The sequence below is a fragment of the Chiloscyllium punctatum genome, chromosome 11 (genome assembly GCF_047496795.1).
Source record: "Chiloscyllium punctatum isolate Juve2018m chromosome 11, sChiPun1.3, whole genome shotgun sequence".
Classification (NCBI taxonomy): domain Eukaryota; kingdom Metazoa; phylum Chordata; class Chondrichthyes; order Orectolobiformes; family Hemiscylliidae; genus Chiloscyllium; species Chiloscyllium punctatum.
In genome coordinates, this window is record NC_092749.1 from 84,683,765 (window position 1) to 84,709,555 (window position 25,791).

The 25,791-nt window shown below is 40.5% G+C and overlaps 1 protein-coding gene across 7 annotated transcripts in view; it reads right to left on the reverse strand.

Moving 5' to 3' along the window:
* myo6a (myosin VIa) overlaps positions 1–25,791 on the reverse strand; it is a 256,768-nt gene that overhangs the window by 178,943 nt on the left and 52,034 nt on the right. Inside the window, exons 1-2 of one of the 7 annotated variants that reach the window (XM_072581148.1) lie at positions 13,050–13,324; positions 11,678–11,969 (exon numbers count right to left, since the gene is read on the reverse strand). The exons of 5 other annotated variants lie outside the window; for them this stretch is intronic. The gene's annotated coding sequence lies outside the window, so the exon portion shown is untranslated. Of the gene's footprint in view, positions 1–11,677; positions 11,970–13,049; positions 13,325–25,791 lie in introns of those variants that run through there. One more of the 7 variants, XM_072581146.1, reaches the window with a different exon arrangement.

A 25,791-nucleotide genomic window follows, 5' to 3' on the forward strand; every position in this document is an offset into this window, starting at 1 on the left:
GGTTCACATAGCTTGTACAAGCTTTATTAAACTTTAACGGTTTGCAGAAGTGGGTGTATGCAAATTGCATCTAGTGTGTGAAACCTCAGGAAAAGAACCCAACAACCTTACAGAGTTTTATAATATCATGAGGAGCATAGATAAGGTGAATTGCAAAGGTCTTCTCCCTCAGGTAGGGGTGTTTAAAAGAGGGTATATATTTAAGGTAAGGGGAGGTGAGAGGAAAAAGATTTAAAAGGGACCTCAGGAGCAACTGTTGGAGGCGGCAGGGCATCAGCTGTGGTGGTGGCAGTGCCCAGACACAGCCTCCTGGCTACAGTACATCAGGAGCAGGGACTCTTGGCAGTGTGTTGGTGGCTACAGCAGCAGCAGAACCAGGGTCTCCTGGGGCATCAATGTTGTCATTGCTTTATCTGGAGCAGGGATCCCTTGAGGCCTGTAACGCCTTGCAGAGGCTCTGAGCCAAGTTTGAGAACGAATTTGACAGAAAGAGAATTTGATTTAAGTGATTCCTTCTTATTGTTTGTAACTCAAAATAGCACCAGATTGTGGTAACACAACACTTTTCACTACATGTGAGACAATGAAATCATTCGTTCATGAAAGGTTTAGAGGGATATGGATTAAACACAGGCAAAGGGACTAATTTGGTTTGGGAAACCTGATTGGCGTGGACAAGTAGGACCAAATGGTATGTTGCCATGCTGTTTGAATATAATATTAGTATAAAAAGTTTTATTTAATCAGAATTACAGTCCTCAGGACCAATATACACTTCAACACTCATCTTACAATTTCTGATGACAGAGCTTTACAACGAGACAACAGTTTCAGACAATGCATGCCAGACTAAAACTACAGCTCCAGGTTTCAAGGCCATTAACAGCCATAAACATTTTAAGAGTCATCAGGAAGCATACTCACTGTCAGAACTCCATTATGCATCTCACCAAAGCTTAATATCCTCCGACAAATAAAGGAATAGTTAAAATAGGGATTTCTTTAAAGTAAAAGGTTGTAGTGTCTGCTGGTTAAGAATTGGATTGAGAACAATCTGTTACGTATTAGTACTAGGAGTAAGATATTTGCCCAGTTAAACCTGTTCAGACAGCTTCACAAAACCTACTTAAAAAGGAACTTGTACAGAAATTACAAAAGAAAGTGAAACAATGAACTGATTCAAAGTGAGTGCCAGTCATAACGCCTTTTAGGCAATGCCAAATTTCACAAAATTCTGAGTCTCTGAGTCCATGAACTGAGTCCATTCAAGTCTCTGCTACAATAAAACAAAAGAAATGCAGATGCTGGAGATCTGAAACAATAACTGATATTGCAGAAACTCTGCTATCTTCCTGCAGATACTGCCAGATCTGCCGAGTTAATGCTTGGAGTCCTGGAGGGAATAATCTCTGCAGAATCCCTTCCATAACAGTGGTTTCCTGCCCACTGTGGTTGACATGGCCCTCAACAGCATCCTTTCTCATCACCTGCACTTCTACCCTTACCCTTCCTATCACTCACAACTGTGTGATCGGGATCCCCTTGGCCTCCCCTTTCACCCACCAGTTCCACATTCAAAGGATCATTCTTGGTCATTTCAAACAAGTCAAGCAGAACACCACCACCACCAAACAAGTCTTCTCCTCACTCCCCCTGCTTGCGTTTCACAGGGATCATTCCGTCCAGGACACCCTAGTCAATTCCTCAACCAACACCACTAATTCCCCATTACCCCTTCCCACAGCACCTTCCCATGTAACTGCAGAAGTTGCAACACCTTCCCCTACACCTCCTCCCTGCTCACCATCCAAGGGCCAAAACGGTCTCTCTCCAAGTGAAGCAGCATTTCACCTGTACTGCACCTAACGTGGCCTACTCTACATTGGAGAAACCAAACAGACTGGGTGACAAATTTGCAGAACACCTCCAGTCTGTGTGGAAGCAGAACCCAAACCTTCCCATAGCTGGTCATTTTAATACTGCCCATGTGTCCGTCCTCAACATGCTACAAGGCTCTAGTGAATCACAACGCAAACTGGAGGAACATCATCTCATCTTCAGACTAGGCACCTGACCGCCTTCCTGGCAGAATATTGACTTCAATACCCTCAAATTGTGAACTTCCTCCCATTCCTTCCCTTTTTGAGCTTTACTAGTTATATTCTCTGTCAGCATGTCCTCTCTCCCCTTCTCACACCACAATGGGACTGTCTGCTCTCTAGTCTGGTAGTTAGACACACTACTGCTCTACATTCTCATGTTCTGATCACTTAATCTGAATTATCAACATCTTTTCTTCCTCAGCACTCCATACCAACCCCACCCTGACTCACTACAGCATAAATGCTGTCCCTCCAAACTTCACTGCACCTTTGAAGAGTCATCTAGACCAGAAACACTAGCTTGCTTTCTCTCCAGGGATGCTGCCTGACCCGCTGCGATTGCCAGCATTTTTTTCAGTACATATTCCAGCATCTGCAGTAATTTGCTCCCATATTGTTTTTGTTTCAAGTCTACGATGCTGTACCAATCAGCTTTGTGATGAATTTAGAGCATGGCAACACCACCATGGCAATGGGAGGAACATAAGACACAAACCAATGATGCAACTGTTGGTGGGTCTGACATTTCCTTGTTCTAAGTAAACTGGCTGGCAGACATGCAAAGATCTGCAATCAAAGAGTACCCAAAGAAAAAAATGTGGAATGCAAGAATAATAGGGTGGTTATGGTAGGGGATTTTAACTTTCAAAACATAGACTGGGACTGCCATAGTTTTAAGGAGAGGAATTTGTTAAGTGTGTACAAGAAAATTTTCTGATTCAATACGTGGATGTACCTACGAGAGAAGGTGCAAAACTTGAACTACTCTTGGGAAATGGGGCAGTGCAGCTGACTGAGGTGTCAGTGGGGGAGCACTTTGGGGACAGCAACCATAATTCTATTAGTTTTAAAATAGTGGTGGAAAAGGACATACCAGATCTCAAAGCTGAAGCTCTAAATTGGAGAAAGGCTAATTTTAACGGTAGTAGATAAGAACTTTCAAAAAGCTGATCAGGAGCAGATATTCACAGGTAAAGGGACGGCTGGAAAAAGGGAAGTCTCCCGAGATGAGATAACGAGAGTCCAGAGACAGTATATTCCTGTTAGGGTGAAAGGAAAGGCTGATAGGTGTAGGGAATACCGGATGATTAAAGAAATCGATAGTTTGGTTAAAGGAAAAGAAGGAAGAAATGTAAGGTAAGAGACAAGATAGATTGAGTGAATCCTTAGAAGAGTATAAATGCAGTAGGAGTATATTCAAGAGGGAAATCAGGAGGGCAAAAAGGGGTCATGAGATAGCTTTGGCAAATAGGGTTAAAGAAAATCCAAAGGGTTTTTACAAATACATTAAGGGGCAGCACAGTGGCTCAGTGGTTAGCACTGCTGCCTCACAGCAGCAGGGTCCCAGGTTCGATTCCAGCCTCGGGCAACTATCTGTGTGGAGTTTGCACATTCTCCCAGTGGGTGGTTGGGTTTCCTCCGGGTGCTCTGGTTTCCTCCCACAGTCCAAAGATGTGCAGATCAGGTGAGGTCAGGGCAATTTAGCATGGTCAGAGTGTTAGGTGCATTAGTCAGGGGTAAATGTAGGGAAGTGGGTCTGGGTGGGTTGCTCTTCAGAGGGTCGGTGTGGACTTGTTGGGCCAAATGGCCTGTTTCCACACTGTAGGGAATCTAACCTAAAAAGAATAAGTAGGGAGAGAATAGTGCCCCTCAAAAATCAGCAAGGCAGCCTTTGTGTGGAGCCACAGAAAATGGGAGAAGATACCAAATGAGTATTTTGCATCAGTATTTACTGTGGAAAAGGATATGGAAGATACAGACTGTAAGGAAATAGATGGCAACATCTTGCAAAATGTCCATATTATAGAAGAGGAAGTGCTAGATGTTTTGAAACAGTTAAAAGTGGATAAATCCCCAGGACCGAATCAGGTGTACCCTAGAACTCTGTGGGAAGCTAGAGAAGTGATTGCTGGGCCTCTTGCTGAGATATTTGTATCATCAATAGTCACAGGTAAGGTGCCGGAAGACTGGAGGGTGGCAAACGTGTTGCCACTGTTTAAGAAAGGTAGTAAAGGACAAGCCAGGGAACTATAGATCAGTGAGCCTGATGTCGGTGGTGGGCAAGTTGTTGGTGGGAATCATGATGGACAGGATGTACATGTATTTAGAAAGGCAAGGACTGATTAGGGATAGTCAATATGGCTTTGTGCATGGGAAATCATGTCTCACAAACTTGATTGAGTTTTTTGAAGTAACAAAAAAAGATTGAGGGCAGAGCGGTGGACGTGATCCATATGGACTTCAGTAAGGCATTCAACAAGGTTCCCCATGGGAGACTGATTCGCAAGGTTAAATCTCATGGAATACAGGGAGAACTAGCCAATTGGATACAGAACTGGCTCAAAAGGTAGAAGACAGAGGGTGGTGGTGGTGGGTTGTTTTTCAGACTGGAGGCCTGTGACCAGTGGAGTGCCACAAGGATCAGTGCTGGGCCCATTACTTTCATCATTAACTAAATTATTTGGATGTGAGCATAATAAAGTATAGTTAGTAAAATTGGACACCAAAATTGGAAGTATAGTGGACAGGTTACCTCAGATTACATTGGGATCTTGATCAGATAGCCCAATGGGCTGAGACGTGGCAGATGGAGTTTAATTTAGATAAGTGCGAGGTGCTGCATTTTGGGAAAGCAAATCTTAGTAGGACTTATACACGATGGTAAGGTCCTCAGGAGTGTTGCTGAACAAAGAGACCTTGGTGTGCAGGTTCATAGCTCCTTGAAAGTGGAGTCGCAGGTAGGTAGGATAGTGAAGGCGGCGTATGGTATGCTTTCCTTTATTGGTCAGAGTATTGCGTACAGGAGTTGGGAGGTCATACTGTGGCTATGCAGGACATTGGTTAGGCCACTGTTGGAATATTGCGTGCAATTCTGGTCTCCTTCCTATTGGAAAGATGTTGTGAAACTTGAAAGAATTCAGAAAAAGTTTACAAGGATGTTGCCAGAGTTCGAGGATTTGAGCGAAAGAGAGTGGTTGAGTATGGGGCTGTTTTCCCTGGAGCGTCAGAGGCTGAGGGGTAACCTTATAGAGGTTTAGAAAATCACAAGGGGAATGGATAGGATAAATAGACAAAGTCTCTTCCCTGGGGCGGGGGAGTGCAGAACTAGAGGACATAGGTTTAGGGTGAGAGGGGAAGTATATATATATATATATATATAAATAATTTAAAAAAGAGGCCTAAGGGGCAACTTTTTCACACAAGAGGATGGTAGATTACATTACTTACAGTGTGGAAACAGACCCTTTGGCCCAACAAGTCCACACCAACCCTCTGAAGAGCAACCCACCAAGACCCATTCCCCTACATTTACCCTTTCACCTAACACTATTGGCAATTTAGCATGGCCAATTCACCTAACCTGCACATTTTTTGGACTGTGGGAGGAAACCGGAGCACCCAGAGGAAACCCACGCAGACACAGGGAGAATGTGCAAATTCCACACAGACAGACAGGAATTGAACCCAGGACCCTGGTGCTATGAGACGGCAGTGCTAACCACTGAGCCACCGTGCTGCCCTGGTACATGTATGGAATGAGTTGCCAAAGGAAGTTGTGGAGGCTAGTACAATTGCAACATTTAAAAAGGCATCTGGATGGGTATATAAATAGGATGGGTTTGGAAGGATATGGGCCAGATGCCCGATTGGGTTGGGATATCTAGTTTGCATGCATGGGTTGGACCGAAAGGTCTGTTTCCGCACTGTACATCTCTATGACTCTAAATAAAACGAAAAGCTGAAGAGAGAAACCCAACAGACCATAATGCCAAAAATGAAACAAAATACATTACAAACAGAGGCCTAGTAACATGACCAGAGAAGATGGCACTTGTTCATTGATATCAGTCTGCTCCAGTTAGCATCAGCTCTTTCTGTCGACCTGATAGTTAGTTTACAGAAACTGAATTACCACGGGACCAATTTATTCAAGTAACTGTTTTATTTTTAAGAAGTGCAAGAAAGGCAGGATGAAATGCTTCTGTTATTCAAATCTGAATGTAACATTGCAGAATGTTGTCAATGAATTTAACAGTACTGAAGCTTTATATATTTTTTGAAAAAAAAAAGCAAGCTGTTTAAAGGATTAAACAAAAAAGGATAGGTGGAGATCCCCACAGAGTTTCTTCTATACACAAGAAACAGTGATCAACAACAGAAGACTTCTTTGTATTTGTTTTCTGGCAAATTCAGCATTCATTATCCACCCCCAAACGTCCTTCTTGAACTGTTGCAGTCCATCTAGACGAGATGTATTCAAAAGGTGTTGGGAAGGAATTCCATTTTTTTTGACCAGTGACAATAAGTCACAAAATAATTCCAAGTCAGAATCACACGTGGCTTAGAGGGGAGCTTCCAGATGCTGTTATTCCCACACATCTGCAACTTTTGCCCTTCGGCAGGAGCTTGTAAGTGGCACACAATACTGTCATGGTAGCAAAGGCAGTCAATGGTAGCCAGGGTGATGATCAAGCAGGTTGATCTTATCTTGGATGGTGTGATACCTTTTGATCGCTAGTAAAGTCACACCCAGCTAGTCAAGTATAGATTACTCCACCACATTCATGATCACTGTATTATGAATGGAGGAAAGGCTCTGGGGAGTCAGGAAGCAAGTTATTCATCAGATAGTACCCAGCTTCTGATGAGCTCCTGTAGTCAGTGTTCGTATGGCTGGGACACAAAAGTCTGTCAATGATGACCCCTAGGATGCTGATGACAAGGGATTCACAATCATAATCCTGGTGAATGTGGGTTATGGGAAGTGCAGACAATGTCACACTTGGTGAACATTTTGTCTTAGGAGGATAGGTTGGCCAAGCCATCTTGTACCTTGACTGATGTGTAAAAGATCTGAAATGGTCTCAACAAGGTGGACGTGGAAAGATGTTTCCTTTTGTGGGAGAGGTTTAAGAGGCTTTGGAACACTCGACTTCAGAAGGCCAAAAGCAGATCATTGAACATTTTTAAGACAGAAACAGATGTATTGTTAGGGAAGGGAGTCAAGGGTTAATTGGAGTTAATAAAAATGTAGAATTCAAGTTACAAATCAACAGATCAGCCATGATCTGATTGAATAGCAGGCCAGGTTACAGGGACCAAACCCTACTTCTGCTCCTTTTTCATTGTTGGCATTTTTGTATTGAAATCCCCCTCAGAGGGACAGTGAACTGTCATTTATGCATTGAGCTTTGCCACATTGCTGAGTATCGGAACCACAGAAGCCAATTCAACAGAAGCCGAAGAACATTCTCCAAAAGTTTGCAATTGCATCAACCAAAAAAATTCTGATGCAAGCAAATCACTAGAAAAAAAAAGATCTTTCAAAAAGGCCAGTGCTGCCTCCTAAGCAAAACATGCTACAGCAGATTAAAAGGGGAAGGGGCAGCACTCCAGATCTTCTGCCCTCCCTGCCTTCCTACATGCCCTCTGGTCTATGCAAGACCCCACCCAGTCTCCTTTCTCCCTTCATCTCACATTAAGGTTCTCCAAGAAATTACCAACAAGAGGCCAATTCAGTCAATAATGCCTGTGCTGGCTCAACGTGCAGTTCCCTCACCACTCTCCTTCATGCAGCAATCATTTTTGCTTTTCATCCTTTAAAACAGAAAATTCCAGAACACAAAACACAAAAAACTTCTTTGACTCCTGTTGCCTATTTACAACGATCCTCAATTTCGCCCATCTCGCTCAATTTTCTTTGTAATGAAGTAGCTGTCTGCTACCCTTTTAAGGGCATTAGAACAACAAACCAGAAGGTGACGACAATTCAGCAATTCCAACCTGTTTACCAATCCAATTAGATTAAGGTTGATATGCATCTTAATTCCATTATTCCACATCAATTTTAGAACACAATGTCCTCATTGAACAAAAGCTTTGCTTAAAAACAATCTTTAACATCAGTGTGGTTGAAAATTCAGTTTTGTAGGTAGGAACAATCTTCTAATCTGATTAATTCTGTTGAGACAGAGAATGTTACATATAGCTGACCAGTACTACAAAGAGGATGAGAGAAAAAGTTAGAGGAGCATTCCTAAGCTTCTCTCATGTACCACTCAGCCAAATACTTGAGAATTTGTCATGTACCCTTTCATTTTGGTCAAATTTGGTATCTCACATGGGAGAAAATGTTTTAATAAATTAATCCATTATTTCAATAACACCTTAATACAAAATTAGAGAGGAAATGCTGCATTTCAAAGACCAATTATGTGATTATGAGACTATGTATTCACTCCAAAAAGATGCTTTGGATGTTGATCAAAACATTGGAGCTGAAAAAGACTGTTCAGTTTACGAAGATCATTCACATTGTTGTTTCAGTTTTCAAAGGTGAAGCACAAACAATTCTTTACACTAAACCGAATGGTTATTATAAATTGCCCTTCTCTGCACAATACGACAACTTCGTACTAATGATTGCTATCCCTCTCTGGGGTAGTATACTGGAAATCAAGCGTCACAACTTCCGGAATTGGTTCTCAAAATTCCCCAATTTACATATCTTTTAGATCCAATCTGACAGAAAACAAAGACCAAGTTTCTGAACTTATCAAAAATGACTTTATTAAAATAAAAATATGACTACAAGTAAGCACCAGGCGGCACAGTGGCTCAGTGGTTAGCACTGCTGCCTCAGAGTCAGGGACCTAGGTTCAATTTCAGCCTTGGGTGACCGTCTGTGTGGAGTTTGCACATTCTCCATGTGTTTGCGTGGGTTTCCTCTGGGTGCTCCTGTTTCCTCCCACAGTCCAAAGATGTGCCGGTCAGGTGACTTGACCATTCTAAATTGCCCAGAGTGTTAGGTGCATTAGTCAGCGCGAAATAGGTCTGGGTGGGTTACTCTTGGGCAGGTCTTTTTATGCTATCCATGCCCTCATGATGTTATAAATCTCTAGGAGGTCACTCCTCAGCTTGCAATGCTCCAGGGAAAAGAGCCCCAGCCTATTAAGCTTCTACTTTCAGCTCAAATCCTCCAACCCTAGTAAAATCCTTGCAAGTCTTTTCTGAACCCTTTCAAGTTTCATAATATCCTTCTGATAGGAGGGAGACTAGAATTGTATGCAGTATCCCAAAGTGACCTAACCAATGTCCTGTACAGCCGCAACATAATCAGAGTCATAGAGATGTACAGCATGAAAACAGACCCTTCGGTCCAACCTGTCCATGCTGACCAGATATCCCAACCCAATCTAGTCCCACCTGCCAGTGCCCGACCCATATCCCTCCAAACCCTTCCTATTCATAAACCCATCCAAATGACTTTTGAAATATTGCAATTGTACCAGCCTCTACCACTTCCTCTGGCAGCTCATTCCATACACACATCACCCTCTGAAATGTTGCCCCTTAGATCTCTTTTATATCTTTCTCCTCACCCTAAACCTATGCCCTCTAGTGCTGGACTCCCCCACCCCAGGGAAGAGACTTTGTCTATTTATTCTATCCATGCCCCTCAATTTTGTAAACCTCTAAAGGTTACTCCTCAGCCTCTGGCGCTCCAGGGAAAACAGCCCCAGCCTGTTCAGCCTCTCTCTGTAGAGCAGATCCTCCAATCCTGGCAACATCCTTGTAAATCTTTTCTGAACCCTTTCAAGTTTCACAACATCTTTCCGATAGGAAGGAGATCAGAACTGCATCCAACAGTGGCCTAACCAATGACCTGTACAGCCGCAACATGACCTCTCAATGCCTGTATTCAATACTCTGACCAATAAAGGAAAGCATACCAAACGCCGCCTTCACTATCCTATCTATCTGCGATTCCACTTTCAAGGAGCTATGAACCTGCACACCAAGGTCTCTTTGTTCAGCAACACTCCCAAGGACCTTACCATTAAGTGTACAGGTCCTGCTAAGATTTGCTTTCCCAAAATGCAGCACCTCACATTTATCTGAATTAAACTCCATCTGCCACTTCTCAGCCCACTGGCCCATCTGGTCCAGATCCTGTTGTAATCTGAGGTAACCCTCTTCACTGTCCAATACACCTCCAATTTTGGTATCATCTGCAAACTTACTAACTGTACCTCTTATGCTCACATTCAAATCATTTATGACAAAAAGTAGCGGACCTAGCACTGATCCTTGTGGCACTCTACTGGTCACAGGCCTCCAGTCTGAAAAACAACCCTCCACCACTACCCGCTGTCTTCTACCTTTGAGGCAGTTCTGTATCCAATGGCTAGTTCTCCCAGTATTCCATGAGATCTGGACTTGGTATTCAGTCTCCCATGGAGAACCTTGTTGAACACCTTACTGAAGTCCATATAGATCACATCTACTATTCTGCCCTCATCAATCCTCTTTGTCACTTCTTCAAAAAACTCAATCCAGTTTGAGAGACATGATTTCCCATTCTCAAAGCCATGTTGACTATCCCTGATCAGTCCTTGCCTTTCCAAGTACATGTACATCCTGTCCCTCAGGATTCTCTCCAACAACTTGCCCACCACCGAGGTCAGGCTCACTGGTCTATAGTTCCCTGGCTTGTCCTTACCACCCTTCTTAAACAGTGGCACCATGTTTGCCAACCTCCAATCTTCCGGCACCTTACCTGTGACTATCGATGATACAAATATCTGAGCAAGAGGCCCAGCAATCACTTCTCTAGCTTCAGGTGCTGGGGATTTATCCACCTTTACCCATTTCAAGACATCCAGCACTTCCTCCTCTGTAATCTGGACATTTTGTAAGATGTCACCATTTATTTCCCTCCAGTCTATATCTTCCATATCCTTTTCCACAGTAAATACTGATGCAAAATATTCATTTAGCATCTCCCCTATTTTCTGTGGCTCCACACAAAGGCCGCTTTGCTGATCTTTGAGGGGCCCTATTCTCTCCCTAGTTACCCTTTTGTCCTTCGTATATTTGTAAAAACCCTTTGGATTCTCCTTACTTCTATTTGCCAAAGCTATCTCATGTCCCCTTTTTGCCCTCCTGATTTCCCTCTTAAGTATACTCCTACTTCCTTTATACTCTAAGGATTCACTCGATCTATCCTGTCTATACCAGACATATGCTTCCTTCTTTTTCTTAACTAAACCCTCAATTTCTTTAGTCATCCAGCATTCTCTATACCTACCAGCCTTCCCTTTCACCCTGACAGGAATATACTTTCTCTGGATTCTTGTTATCTCATTTCTGAAGGCTTCCCATTTTCCAGCCATCCCTTGGCCTGCGCACATCTGCGTCCAATCAGCTTTTGGAAAGTTCTTGCCTAATACCGTCAAATCCTCTCAATCCACTGACCAAAAGGAAAGTATACCAAACGTGTTCTTCACTATCCTATGTACCTGTGACTCCATTTTCAAGGAACGAATGAACCTGCACATGAAGGATGGTTTGTTCAGCAACATTCCCCAGGACCTTATAATTAACTGTCTAAATCTTGCTCCAAATTGCCTTTCCAAAATGCAGCACCTCACATTTATCTAAATTAAACGCCATCTGCCACTTCTCAGCCCATTGATTCATCTGATCAAGATCCCTTTGTACTCTGAGGTAATCTGCTTCACTGTCCATTACACCTTCAATTTTGGTGCCATATGTATACTTACTAACCATACCTCCTATGTTCACATCCAAACCATACGTATGACGAAAAGCAGCAACCCTTATGGCACACCAATGTTCACAGTCCTCCAGTTGAAACTCTAATCTCCTTAAGAAACTTCACAGCCCCCTCAAAAACACCAGGTTTAAAAAAAAATGGTGTTATGGTCAGAGAGAATGATTGGGAACCCTCTGTTCATACGGTCCACTGAGATGGTACTTTTAGTTCATCAGGGCACACCGTTCCTGAATTCTTCATCTCCAGATACTTTCACTTGTTTGCAGGTTGCATGTGATTGGTTCCCTCTGAAAAAAATGAAATTTGACTGATCAAGTCACTCCTTTCGGCAATTAAAAAAAAAGGGGAAATAAACTGGATATCTTCAGACTTGATCTTTTTCTAAAGATTAACAGCGGTATAAAAAAAAGCTCCTCCTCAAATCTGGCTGTTTCTGCCAAAACACCCCAATACTGTGAATATCTCAAAAAAATTCAAATCTTGTGTATTGACAAGATTGTAGGTGAGAAAATGTTGTATTTTGAAAGCTGCAATTGGCATTGATATTGGATATTATGACTTCCAGGCATGAAGTCTGATATAATGGATAATTTCCCAATTATAGTGTGCCGCACTCAGACAATATAGCACAGGAAGACATTCAATTTATTTTAGAGAAAATAAACCGAGTGTCCCACTTATCCACTTTTCAACAAAGCCATGTCAATGGTTCCTTTTAAAATATCTAGTTTACTCTTTCAAAATCTATTGATATGCATTCCACCAGTTTTCCAAGTAAAGCAATCCTGATTATAACTAACATTTACACAAAATATCCTCATCTCTCAGTCATTTCTTTTCAAGCCAACTAAAAGTCCAAGTCCTTCTGTTACTTATCTTTCTAAAGAAATCATTTCATTCCCATATGTGTCAAAAATATTCACAACGTTTAACAGCGAATAGATAGAGAGACATTTGCACATGACTGCTCACTAGTGGAAAGCCACCAAAAGACCCAATTCTGAATCAACAAAAAAAAAACTGAATCAACGTAGATTCTATTTCTACTATATTAAGACATTTGCACTGATTCAAAAAGCCTCGTATCACTCGCAAAAAGGTGAACAAATTAAACATTTGGCTTTATAAAGCACGAAACAAAACCCCAAAATCCTTAAGCAAAACCAAAACAGTTTGCAAGCATTCAAGCTATTTGTTCCAAAAAAATTACTTGCATTTCAACTCGGACCCATCAATCAGATACTGACATTCCAACTCTTAACCTTTGGTCAACTCGCAGCTGCTAATACTTGGCTTTTATCCCGCGTTTCAAGCAGTTTCTTTGTACTTTGAGACTTTTACATAAAAGTTGAAAATATGCTGTTTACCTAACAATCTGGGTACAGCTGTGAGTTAGTACATCGTTTGCTCGCGTCTGGGAACTAAATTAAGATGCAGAGGTTAAACATGTCGAAATCTTCACTCCCTCAAAAGGCTTGTCGAACTCCAACGATCAGCAAGCTTCAGTCCAGTTTCTTGATATCTCCTACCTGCTACTAAACCTGACGCCGTTCAGAAATCTTAAAAAGGGAACCATTCAGGAAGTAAGTCTGGAGAACATCGCTGCTCCAGTTATAGTGCTTCCTGGTTACCGGGTGCAAAGTAGAAAAATGTTCCACACCCTCTTTCTTCGTATGATAACCACACAGTAATTACTGACGGCTCAGATTTCAGGCCAGCCATCCCATTACATCACTGAAAGGTCTTCAGTCTTGCTTTTATAGATTCACTGTCATACGGAAGAGTCGAGCTCATACACTTTGCCTGGAGCTTTTGTTAAATTGTTACTATGGATACCAGGGTGAAATGTGGAAGATTTATGACTCCAAACACAAACTATCGAAGGCGCAAAGAATTCAGCATCATTTCTAAATCTCACCAATGAAGAGAAGCCAGCTTGTTCAATTAGGTCTAAACACTGCACAGTTAATTGTTCAGGGTTTGTGCTGAGCTTCCAGAAATACTTGTTAAACATGTAAAACTGTCAGCTCAGACCTTTAATCATTGCCAAGGTTAGTGTATAGAACAATATGGACTTCAGTACAAAAATGTTAGGTTAATTTTAAGACTATTTTACAAAAAAAATGTAAAACATATTTATAAGCTACATACAATTTTGTAGGTCCTAAACCAGGTCACAAAAGGAGTGACAGAAAGATAGCGAGAAGGCAAGGTCTCAACTTAGATAGGGAGGAGTTATAAATGAGAGTTTATCTTTTATTCTTCACTGAATCCCATGCACATTAATTTTACAACAACTACCCTTCTTCACTTGTTACTAGTATCCTAGAACATGGGATTTTGTTTCAACGTTGAAATCCAATAGAATCGAGATATACAGCACAGAAACAGACCCTTTGGTCCAATTCATGTATGCAGACCAGAAAAATCCAGTCCCATTTGTCCCATATCCCTCTAAACCCTTCTTATTCATATGCCCATCCGTATGCCTTTCTGATGTTCTAATTATACCGGTCTCCACTTCTGGCAGATCATTCCATACACGCATCACCCTCTGCATGAAACGTTGCCCCTTAGGTCCCTTTTAATTTTTTCCCCTGTTCACCTTAAGCCTATGCCATATAGTTCTGGAATCCCCCAGTTCCAGGAAAAAACCTTGGCCATTTACCATATCCATGCCCCTCACAATTTTACAAACCTTGATAAGGTAACCCCTCTGCCTCCAATGCTCCAGGTAAAAATAGCCTCCGTCTATTCAGCCTTTCCCTATAGCTAAAACCCTCCAACACTGGCAACATCCTTGCAAATCTTTTCTGATTTCTTTTAATGTTTCACAACATCCTTCCCATGGCAGGGATACCAGAATTGCATGTAGTATTCCAAAAGCGGCCTAACCCATGTCCTACACAACCACAACATGACCATCTAACTCCTTTATTCAATGCTCTGACCGATAAAGGAAAGCATACCAAACACCCTCTTCACTATCCTGTCCACCTGCAACTCCATTTTCAAGGAACTATGAGCTTTGTTCAGCAACATTCCCCATTAAGTGGATCAGTCCTGCCCTGGATTTGCCTTTCCAAAATGCAGCACTGCACACTTATCTAAATTAAACTCCATCTGCCACTCCTTGGCCCATTCGGTGATCTTGGCATTCTTGTGTACAACTTTAGAACTGTACTAAAAAAAAAGTATCTGAAAACAATATAAAAACTTTGCTCAACTAAGCTGTGTATGCTGAAGGACTAGCTTAAGGTATGAATATACACACACACACACACACACACACACCTACCTAGAAGCAGACTTCTAAACCTCTTTCAGCAGACTGACTAGAAAGGAAAATAAACCTAACTCCAGGTGAAAAGGAAGCCCAAATTTCAGTCCATTCCAATCTAACCCAACAAGATCAAAATAACCCAAGTGTAAAGTTGATTTGTGAAGGTGTTGAGAGAGCAGTTCAATCAAATTCTTAAAATGGACAAAACACCATAGTAAAACATTACTCAATACTGCACAAATTAGCAGTTTCACTTATTTAGACTGTTAAAACCATAAAATCATAAGAGAAAGGAGCAGAATTCCACCAATTGACCCATTGAGTCCCCTCCCTTTGATTATGACTGAAATGTTTCTCAACTCCCTTCTCCTGCTCTCTCTCCATAATCCTTGGTCCCCTTACTAATCAAGAACCTGTCAAATGTTTGTCTTAAAGATGCTCAATGACTTGGCCTCCAATGCCTTCTGTGACAATGCATTCCATAGATTTATCACTCTGCCTCAAGAAATTTCTCATCTCAGTTCTACAGATTCATCCCTTCACCGAAGCTGTGCTCTCAGGTGCTAGTTTCTCCTAAGTCAGTCCTGATATAACGCATTAGTTCCATTCTTCTGCGATTTCACGTTATAAAGAAAATTGTGCAATAGCCACACCATTTAAATTAATGAGGCAGGAATCGCATTGTAGCCAATACAGGTAAGGAAAATTTACACTGTGCAATAACAGTCTGAAATCTGCAATCACATTAAAGCCAATTCTCATTGAAGTACACATTATAGCAAAATAAACTGTAATGAAAACATCTTCTCCAAGTTCACTCTATCCAGGCCTCTCAGTATTCAGTAAGTTTCAATTTTGCCATGCACTTCCAAGTACTCCATAATCTCATCCTTAATAATGAACTCTAAAATCTTACCAACATTAAGAAAAGGTGGCTGTACAAAGTAAGGGTCAGGATCTAAGAGAGAAGAATTCATTTGGTACTGGCTTGCCTTCATTAAGTATATTGCAAGAGTCTTGTACAATTCACCATACAGAACTGTAAAAAAAGGAGGAAAATGAATCTAGTTTCCTTCATTGATACCCTGCATCTTTAGCTACAAAAAAAATTGAATATGAACATCTAAAGTGGTCATATTTTAGATGCAAAAAAAAAACCCTAGAAAAATTTAAAATCTTAATTCAACTATTTTGAGAGACTTGGTTCAGTTGTAGAAATTGTGTCAGATTAAGACACGCTCTCAGAAACCGAAACATATAAAGTACTAAGGGTGCCCTGGACACTCTTATCCATAAGTCAGCAGCTCAGAGTTCCAGCAGCTCTCATGAGGCAGTCAGTACTAGAAATGGAACTGAACATTTACACAGGATATGGAGTTGGGAATTCAAACCAAGGTCAAGCAGGAGACTGAGGTTACAAATAGTTTGGTTGAATCTGAAACGCCAAAATAGCGTTTGAGACAGGAACCAAAAGACAATGGCTCACTTTCCAAAAACATTTAAGGGGAGGAAGCTATAGTTCAAAGATTGGCTTCACAGGCACAGACTGACAGCACAGTAGTAGTAGTGGAGAGGTAAAGTTGGCAACCGAATGGAAACTGGCCTCGTGTGTAGACAACATCACTAAGAGGCGGTGTGCAACATTTAAATTCAATTCCTTTCACATTAAATATAACCTTCCTAATTATTTGCTGTACCTGCACACTCACCTTTTGCAGTTCATGAATTGGAACACCCCAGAGCCCCTCCAATCTCAGTTCTGAAACCTCTCATCTTTTAGATTCTTTTTCATTCTTCCTTCCAAACTAAGCAATTGCATACTTTCCCACTGGATACTCCATTTGCTACATTTTTGCTCACTCAATCTAATTATATCCCGAAACAATCTCATGCTAGCTTCACAACTCAGTACTCATCTTTGTGCCATCAGCAAACTTAGCAACTGCACCCTCCCCCCTCAATCATACAAATCACATAGCAAGTGTGAAAAGGTTGTGATGCCAGCACTGATCCCTATGGCATGCCACTTGTTACACCTTATCAATCAGAAAATGACGCATTTGTATATACTGTTTTCTGTTAGCTTGCCAATCTCCTAATCATGCCAATATGTTAGTCCCAAAACCATCATAGTTTTAATTTTAACACTTGGGACATCCACTGGTATTCCTTTATCCACAGAAAACACAACTTCTGCAAAAGAATTCCAATAGATTGAATAAACACAATTTCCCTTCACAAAATAATTTCAACTGATTATTTTGAACTTTTCCAAACACCCTACTATAACTTTGATAACAGTTTTTAACAACTTCCCAGTGGCATTTGAAATATTTAGCCTGTTGATTTCTGTTTTCTGTGTCCCTCCCTTTCTGACCAAAAGGAGATACATTCACTATTTTTCAATCTAATGGAACATTCCATGATTTAAGGTAATGTTGGAAAACTAATCACATCAACTATTTAACTAGTCACTTCTTTTGGGATCCTAGAATAAAATTCACCAGGATCCAGGTTCTTTGCTGCCTGCAGCAATGATTTGCTCAATACTACTTCCTTGGTGATTGCAACTTTCCTGAATTCCTCCCTTCCATCCATTTCTTGATTTACAGCTATTTCTGTTACTAGTATCTTTTATAGTGAAGACTGATGAAATGTACCTTTTCAAATTGTCTACCATTTTAATTTTTCCTTATTAATTACCCAGACTCCTTCCATAAGGCAAAGATTCAGTTTGTTAACTACTTTTTTTTTTAAATATCTAAGAAACTGTGACAATCTGTTTTAATATTTATTGCCAGCTTTCTTACACTCTTCTTCCTTATAAATCCTTTCTTTATATTCTGTCCAATCTTCTGCCCTGCCACTCTGCACAAAATATGCGTTCCCCTCCACTCCCACCATTAATACTATTGTTAGCGGTTCTAATTAGATAGTCGTTCCACCCATTGGATTTTTTCTTCTGTTTGAAATGCATCTATTTCAGAATAGATAAAATATCCCCTTAAATGTTTGCCACTCTACATCTATTGACAAACCCATCAATTTGCAAGTTCACTTTTACAAGCTGTGCTTTCGTATGCTTATATTGCTCTCATCTAAAATTTAAAACATTAGCCATGGACCCACATTTCTCTCCTTTAAAATTAATCTACAACTCATTCATATTATGGTCACTGCTACCTAGGGGTGCATTCACTAACATTAATTGATCCTATCTTATTGTACAAACTAGGTTCCTGAAAGAGACACTTCTGGTCAGCTCAACAAATGCGCTGTCCTAAGAAACTAACCTGAAGACATTCTATGACCTCATCTAGGTTATTATTCCCCATTTGATTTTTCCTGGGTTGTTTGGAGCTAAACTCCCTCATTTTATCCTTCTGACAGATTCCCATTTGTCTTCCTTTATACTCTGATTGACCATATGGTGACTGTTAGTTGGTCTGTTCACCCCTCCCAGAAGTGACTTCTTGCTTTTATTATTTCTCAACTCTATCCAAATTGTTTCTACAGCCTGGCTTCATGAACTTAGCACAGCCAGCTGTACTGCGCTAATTAACAGTGCCACATCTCCACATTTCCAATTTCCTGACCTTCCTAAACATCATGGACACTTCAATATTCACGTCTCAGTCCGTGTCATTCTGCAGCCATGTCTTTATAATGACTATCAAACCATTCTTTATTGAAATATTCTGGAGGCCAGTCAAGATTGCAACAGAATAGTTAAGTTGAAAGGGTAGCAGATTAAAGGTGTCAGCAGATGAGCTGAGGCAAAATAAGGGAGATGGAAATAGGCAGTCTTCAGGGCAGCACAACTATGTGGTCAAGTGCTCACTTCAGGCTCAAATAAGATACCAGGTAGGAAACACAGTATCTGACTTTTAACCTTAAACATTTACAAGGGAGAGAGATGGCATCAGTTGCTAAGGAATTTAGGTCAAGGCCCTAAGCCAATAGCTCAAGTCTTCTCGATATTTATATCGGGGAAATCTTTGATCATCGTGTTCTAAACATTAGATCAGCAGTCTAATAAATTAAGCAACAGTAGAAGTGAGAGATGGTGGTGTGGTAGAACCAGGTGTCATTGGTGAGAGGGTTAGAGTGAATATACATGTGAAAAGTAAATGCTTTGTTTTCAGATGATATTAATAAAAGAACAGTATGTTGGTAAGAAATAGGTGGGATGAAGAATAGTTTGTTAGAAACAGAGGTTTAACAGTGTAGGTGTGGAAAGGGAAGCCATTGCAAGTGATATTTTGGTTATGAATAGGTAGATAAGAATGGAGTCCCACCCAGGTGAACAGGAAAATGACTGGACGACAATTGTGCAGTCAATCATGTGAAAATGTTGTAGGTCAAGTAAGTAAAGGAGAGATCGCCTACCTTTGTTGAAGTCACATTGGAATTTATGTCTTTGATCAGAGTTATTACAGTAATGTAGTAGGACTGGAAAACCGATTAAATGCATTCAGACTTGAAGATTGGTAAGTAAAAGGCTGTCTACATTTCTACAACCTAAGTGAGGAGTTTGCATGACATAAAACAAAAACAATTCACATTTTCTGTCCTGACAAATTGACAAAGTCTCAACCAATCCCTCTGCAATCAAAATATGCTCCGCCACTCCGTCATTACCAGTCTCATCAAATGTTCTTCAACTTTTCAGAATTGACCTGTCTCCACAAAACAGGTTACCATATATCCTGTAGAATCCATGCTATTTCAGTAAAGGTCATTGTGACTTTATAGTTACTACAACAGTAGTCAAAGCAAATTTCTGTGGCTGACACCTTCTTGATCAATTGCAATTGTTATATACCAGGCATTACTGATATGAAATACCAGTATGCACTACTGTATTTTATTAAGGTCTCGTTTCAGAAATCGGCATTTACCAACACAGATTTAAAATCCCGCAGGCAATTTAAGATTGACACATTTGTTTGACATGAGGCACAAAGATAAAAGAAACTGCTGCACTCTATTTTCTGGGAAAATAAAAGAATTTTCCATTTGACATTGTCAGTGATAGCATTAAGTATTCTCAGGGCACAATGAGCATGTGTTAAAACTTCTGTTGCTCTCCTAATCATCTTAAATGGAAGAATTTGTATTTGCATAATACCTTAAGTACTGAAAGAGATCTCAAAGCTCTTTGTAGCTAATAAGTTATGTCTGAAGTGCAGTCTTTGTTGCTATTTATACACAAAGATAGCAGCCATTTTGCACACAGCAAGATCCAATATGATAACATCAGATTTGGTTGCAATAGTTTGAGAGAAAGAGCAGGACTTTGGGAGATCTCCCTGCTCTTCTTTAAGCAATGCCACAGGTTAATCTACACTAAGCACCAAGTAAAAACTAGAAGAACTGTGGATGCTGTAAATCAGATACAAAAACAGAAGTTCAGCTCGACCAGGATCGGTGAAGAAAAATCAGTGTTAAATGTTTCAGGTCTAGTCAAAAGTAGGAGGCCTAGCAATTTGAAGGTGACTTACAATGACTAAATCACAATTTTTTTTAAATAAAAGTTTAATATCCAATTATCAACAACAGAATAAGCATTAAACTGTGAAATTCCTTGATAGGACTACAAACTCCATACACTTCACGGAAGTGCTTTAAACCATACCAGAGTGTTGCACAATTAAGGGGTCTTACTTCAAGATAAATATTGACTAATGAAACTGGAAATTTACAATCATGTATAAAAGCAATGACAAAAGTGTTACTATTCAGTCAATGATTGTGATCAATTTAACGCCAATTCCGTCCTTTTAGCCAAGTCACTTGTATAACAGGGATTTACAGATGTTATAAAGATATGGCCAAAACCTACGTGTCAGAAATTGCTGGCGAAACTCAGATCTGGCAGCATCTGTGGGAAGAAAGCAGAGTTAACATGGAGTCCAGTGGCTCCTCATCCAAGTGCTCTTCAGAGTCACCAAACCCGAAATGTTAACTTATTCTTCTCACAGGTGCTGCTAGACTTGGTGATTTTTACCAGCAATTCCTGTTTTTGTTTTATTTTGTTTTTCTATAATTTACACAATGCAGCTGTTAAATCTGGGTTGAATTATGAAAGAAAAATATTCCCCAAATTCTCCATCAACACTTTTCAAAGTTTGTTGCTCTGCAGGTCAACAAATATTTAAAAAGCACCTGTGCAATTATCCTCTGCCCATCTTCCAAAACTTGCTGCTGGCTAAATTTATACTCATTGCAAGGCTCCCATTGGTAAAAACCTACAGTTGAATTAAAGTGAAACATTCTTGCCTTTTCCCGGTGGCTTTCATTGAATGTAATTTGTTTCCCAATATGAATTTCTGTTCTTGAAAACGGAGAAGTATGGCATAGCTCAGGCAAAGTTGCAATTTTAAAAACAAATTTACAATGAAGCATGTCAATTCAGCAGAAAAAAATTGTTATTTAATACTTAACTTTGATTAATTGTGATGACTGTGGGTTCGCAGGCGAGTGTGGTGCTGGAAAAGCACAGCAGGTCACGCAGTATCAGAGGAGCAGGAGAAATCGACGTTTTGGGCATAAGCCCTTCAACAGGATGTGGGTTCACGTCAATTGTACCTCACCGATTGCAAAGCACTTTGTGATGTCTGGTGGTTATGAAAATTGCTCTATTAATGCAAATGTTTCTTTCAGTGTACTAAACTGTTCCACAAAGAAGTTTCCTAAGTTCAGCACTCCACTGAGCAACATTTTGAATATAAAATTCATTACAAAAGCTGTTAGAGCATATTTGCCTCCATATCAGAGTACAACAAAATAGGAAAAAAAATTTGGTGGGCAGCACGGTGGTTAGCATTGCTGCCTCACAGCGCCGGAGACCCGGGTTCAATTCCCACCTCAGGCAGGAATTTGCATGTGGAGTTTGCACGTTCTCCCCGTGTCTGCGTGGGCTTCCTCCAGGTGCTCCAGTTTCCTCCCACGGTCCAAAGATGTGCAGGTCAGGTGAATTGGCCAGGCTAAATTGCCCGCAGTGTTAAGGGGTAAATGTAGGGGTATGGGTGAGTTGTGCTTCAGTGGGTCGGTGTAGACTTGTTGGGCCGAAGGGCCTGTTTCCACACTGTAATCTAATCTAATTTAGACCATGATTCTGCTCAAAAATCTTTCTTTCATATTCAGCCTCTCAAAATGAAACATAAAATGAATTATTCACAAACAAAACCATCCTATTTCAAATTACTTCCTGTAGTGGCAATCTAGAGAGAAAAAACATTGCAAGAATAAATAACTTCAAACACTTGGCAAACAAAACATCAACTAATTGGACTTCCTTGCTCGTTCAGTATCTATTTTCACATGTATGCTGCTTGAGGTGAAAAAGAATAAGCAGAAAATAACCTACAAATTACTTTAAAATATAAACAGAAGGGAAACAAATGTATCAAGGTCTTGCAACTATTTCTACAAAATATTTGGTACAAAACTTCTTCAGAATCTGAAAAGCAAATAAATCTCTTCTGCTTCCAACATGTCTGCATCCTTCATTATAGGAAGTCAACCATGCCATTTTCCTCCAAAGCTGCTCCAGTATTATCCACTTGGACAGGACTACAAGCACCTGGCTCCATTTTCATATACACAGTCACAACCAGAGAATCTCTTCCTACTGGCTTGAATATCTGAAGTGTCCCTCAAAGATCCATCCTTGGACCCTCATTAATTCTTATTGACATGTTGATCTTCAGCAACATTAACCAAAACTACTTGAATTTCCACAAGTGTACTGATGACATCCAGCTCATCCTCACCGCCAACTCCCTCAGATCCTCCCCGTCTTGTAATTTGCTAATTATTGCTTATCTAATATCCATTACTGGAAAAGCCGAAATTTTATCCACTGTTACAAATTTGAGACTTGCACAAGACAATGGTTTTAAAATGTTTAATTAATGAGGAAATAGAATGCTCTGGAGAAGGGAGACGGCGATCCTATTAGCTCTGCTTGGATACAGGTCCTGTTGACTGAATTATCATAGGGAAAAAGGGGCCCAAGCAGAAACTTTGAAACAGAAATAAGGACAATTGCTTTTTGTGCCAGAAAGAATTCATTGGCTTGGAGAAATAGAAGCAACTAAAAAGTGTAGGCTTAACTGTTTTGGTGTTTGAAAGTCTGTAAAATTCGATTCTTTATTTGAATAGAAGGAAACAAAACTGACAGTACCTTTGAGATGCATGAAAGACTGAGCCGCTGAGACAGACTCGTTGGTAGAAACCTATGCTGGTGTACTCCGATTGATTGGAATGAATGTGGAAGGACACCAAATGAATCATTCTGGTAGACCAGGCAGAACTGAGCCTTCCTTTTGTATCACTACCGATTGACCAGAGATGGATAAAGGAATTTCTGTGCTACGTTTCAATTGTGCTAACTGGACTTGAAAGTACCTGTCCTTGTACAATGTATGCATTGACAGAAATGCTCACTATCTTAAATTTATTTTGCTTTGTCGTTTACCATATTAGGGAAATTGTGTCATCTCACAATGATTTCAGATTTCTGAGAAATACATATTTTTGAAAATCACTCAATGGGGATCTTAACATGATTAAATATTGGAGACACCAAAGCCATTGCATTTAGCATGCAAAAACTCTATTCCTTCACCTGGCAATAGTCTCAGATTATGACACTTAAGAACAATGATACACAAGGAATTTCTAACAACATATCATTCATTCGTGGGATGTGGATGACGCTTGCCAACATTTATTGCCCATTCCTAGTTGCTGTTGAGAAGGTGGTGTTGAGTTGCCTATCTGAACCACTGCAGTCCATATGCTGTGGGTAGCCATAGGGAGTTTTCCAGGATTTTTAACCAGCAGCAATGGAAAAATGGTAATGTAGCTCCAAGTCAAGATAGTGAATGGCTTGAGGAGGAACTTGCAGGTTGTGGTGTTCCCATGTATCTGCTGCCCTTGTTCTTGAAGAAAATGGTCATGGGTTTGGAAAGTGCTGTCTGGGGATCTTTGGTGAATTTCTGCAATGTATTTTTTGGATAGTACACATTCCTGTGACTGAGCAGCAGTGGTGAAGGGAGTAGATGGTTGTCAATGCCAATTAAGCAGGCTGTTTTGTCCTGGATGGTGTCAAGCTTCTTCATTGATGTTGGGGCTGCACTCATCCAAGCATGTGGAGAGTATTCCATCACACTCCCGACTTGAGCTTTACAGGCTTTGTGGAGTTAGAAAGTGCAGTATTCCTAGATTTTAGTCTGAAACACCATTGAATGGGGTGGTGGTTAGATGGTCTCTTTTTGGTGATGGTCACTGCCTGGCATTTGTATGGCATAAATGTTACTTGCCAATTGTCAACCCAAGCCTGGATATTGCCTCGATCTTGTTGTGTTTAGACTGCGTATGAACAGACTGCTTCAGTATCTCAGGAGTTGGCAAACATTCCCACTTCTGATCTTATGATGGAGAGGTGGTCATTGATGAAGCAACTGAAGATGCTTAGGCATAGGATACCACCCCGAGGACCACCTGCAGAGATGTCCTTAAGTTGAGATCTCCGACAACCAAGACCATCTTCCTGTGTGTCAGTTATGACTCCAACCAGCAGACAGCTTGCCCCTTATTCCCATCGATTCGCGTTTTGCTTGGGGTGCTTGTTGCCAAATTAAGCCCAACATCAAGGGCTGTCACACTCGCCTCACTTCTGGAATTCAGCTGTTTTGTCCATTTTAAACCAAGTCAAAAATAGAGGACTGGAATATAGGCCCTAGCGGAACTCAAACTGGGCATCACGGGATACTAAACTAGCCTAAGCTCAACAACTGATGAAATCTTCCTGGTTCCTGGAGAGATGAGAGTATTCCAGTAATCTCCCACTTCCTATAGTCTGTAAGCTTGAGGTCAGCCAAACCACCACAATCATTGTTACAGCTCAAGTTCTATTCACTCAACACAACTATACTTGCTGAAGTAATGTGGACCCTAGTTAAGCAGGGCCTCATTATTGTTTCAAATTCCTCCATGATCTCCTCCTTTCTCTCTAGTCTCATAACACTTATATCTGCACTATTCCAATTCAGGCCCCTTGAGCATACTAATTTTAATTATTCCATGATTGGTAACAAAGCTCTGGGATTTCCTCAATAACTGTTCCAGATCTACCTAACTTTACTCCTTGAAGAAACTCCTTAAAACCTACTTCTGTATTTCATTATGTGTCTGGTGTCAAGTTGTACTGGATCAGACTTCTATGAAGCATCAAGGAGTATCTTACCACATTAAAGATCTCAATCACATCCCAGAAAGGGGAATTCAGATATATCTCCACCTTCAGCTCAGATAAACACACACATCTGTATGCGTGGAATTTTCCAAGCAAACACAGCAATCCAAGATAAAATTAGGATCACAATAAACTGCAGGGGGTTCTGTAAGCATTTGCAAACCAACAATCTGAGCTCTGCAAGGTTAATTTCTCATAGGAATGACAAGCCACTTCTGATTTTTGTGCCAGGATATAAAGACCTCATTTGGATCCCACACAATAATTTTCAATATCTGCTTCTGCAAGAGAAAAAAAATAAAATAGGACTACATGTTAAAGCCAATTATGAAGGAGCACTGAAGCAAAACCAACCTTTCTGGTTATCTCCATTTTATTAACTTTATTAAATCCCAGTATAATGCTTTGGTATAAAAAGTACATTACACTGTTTCCCATATGAGACACAAAATGGTTAAGTGGCAAATTAATCACAATAGGTAAAAGTTGAACCATATATTAATATTAAGGAAATGAAATCATAAAATCACTACACAGTGTGGAAATAGGCTATTTGGCC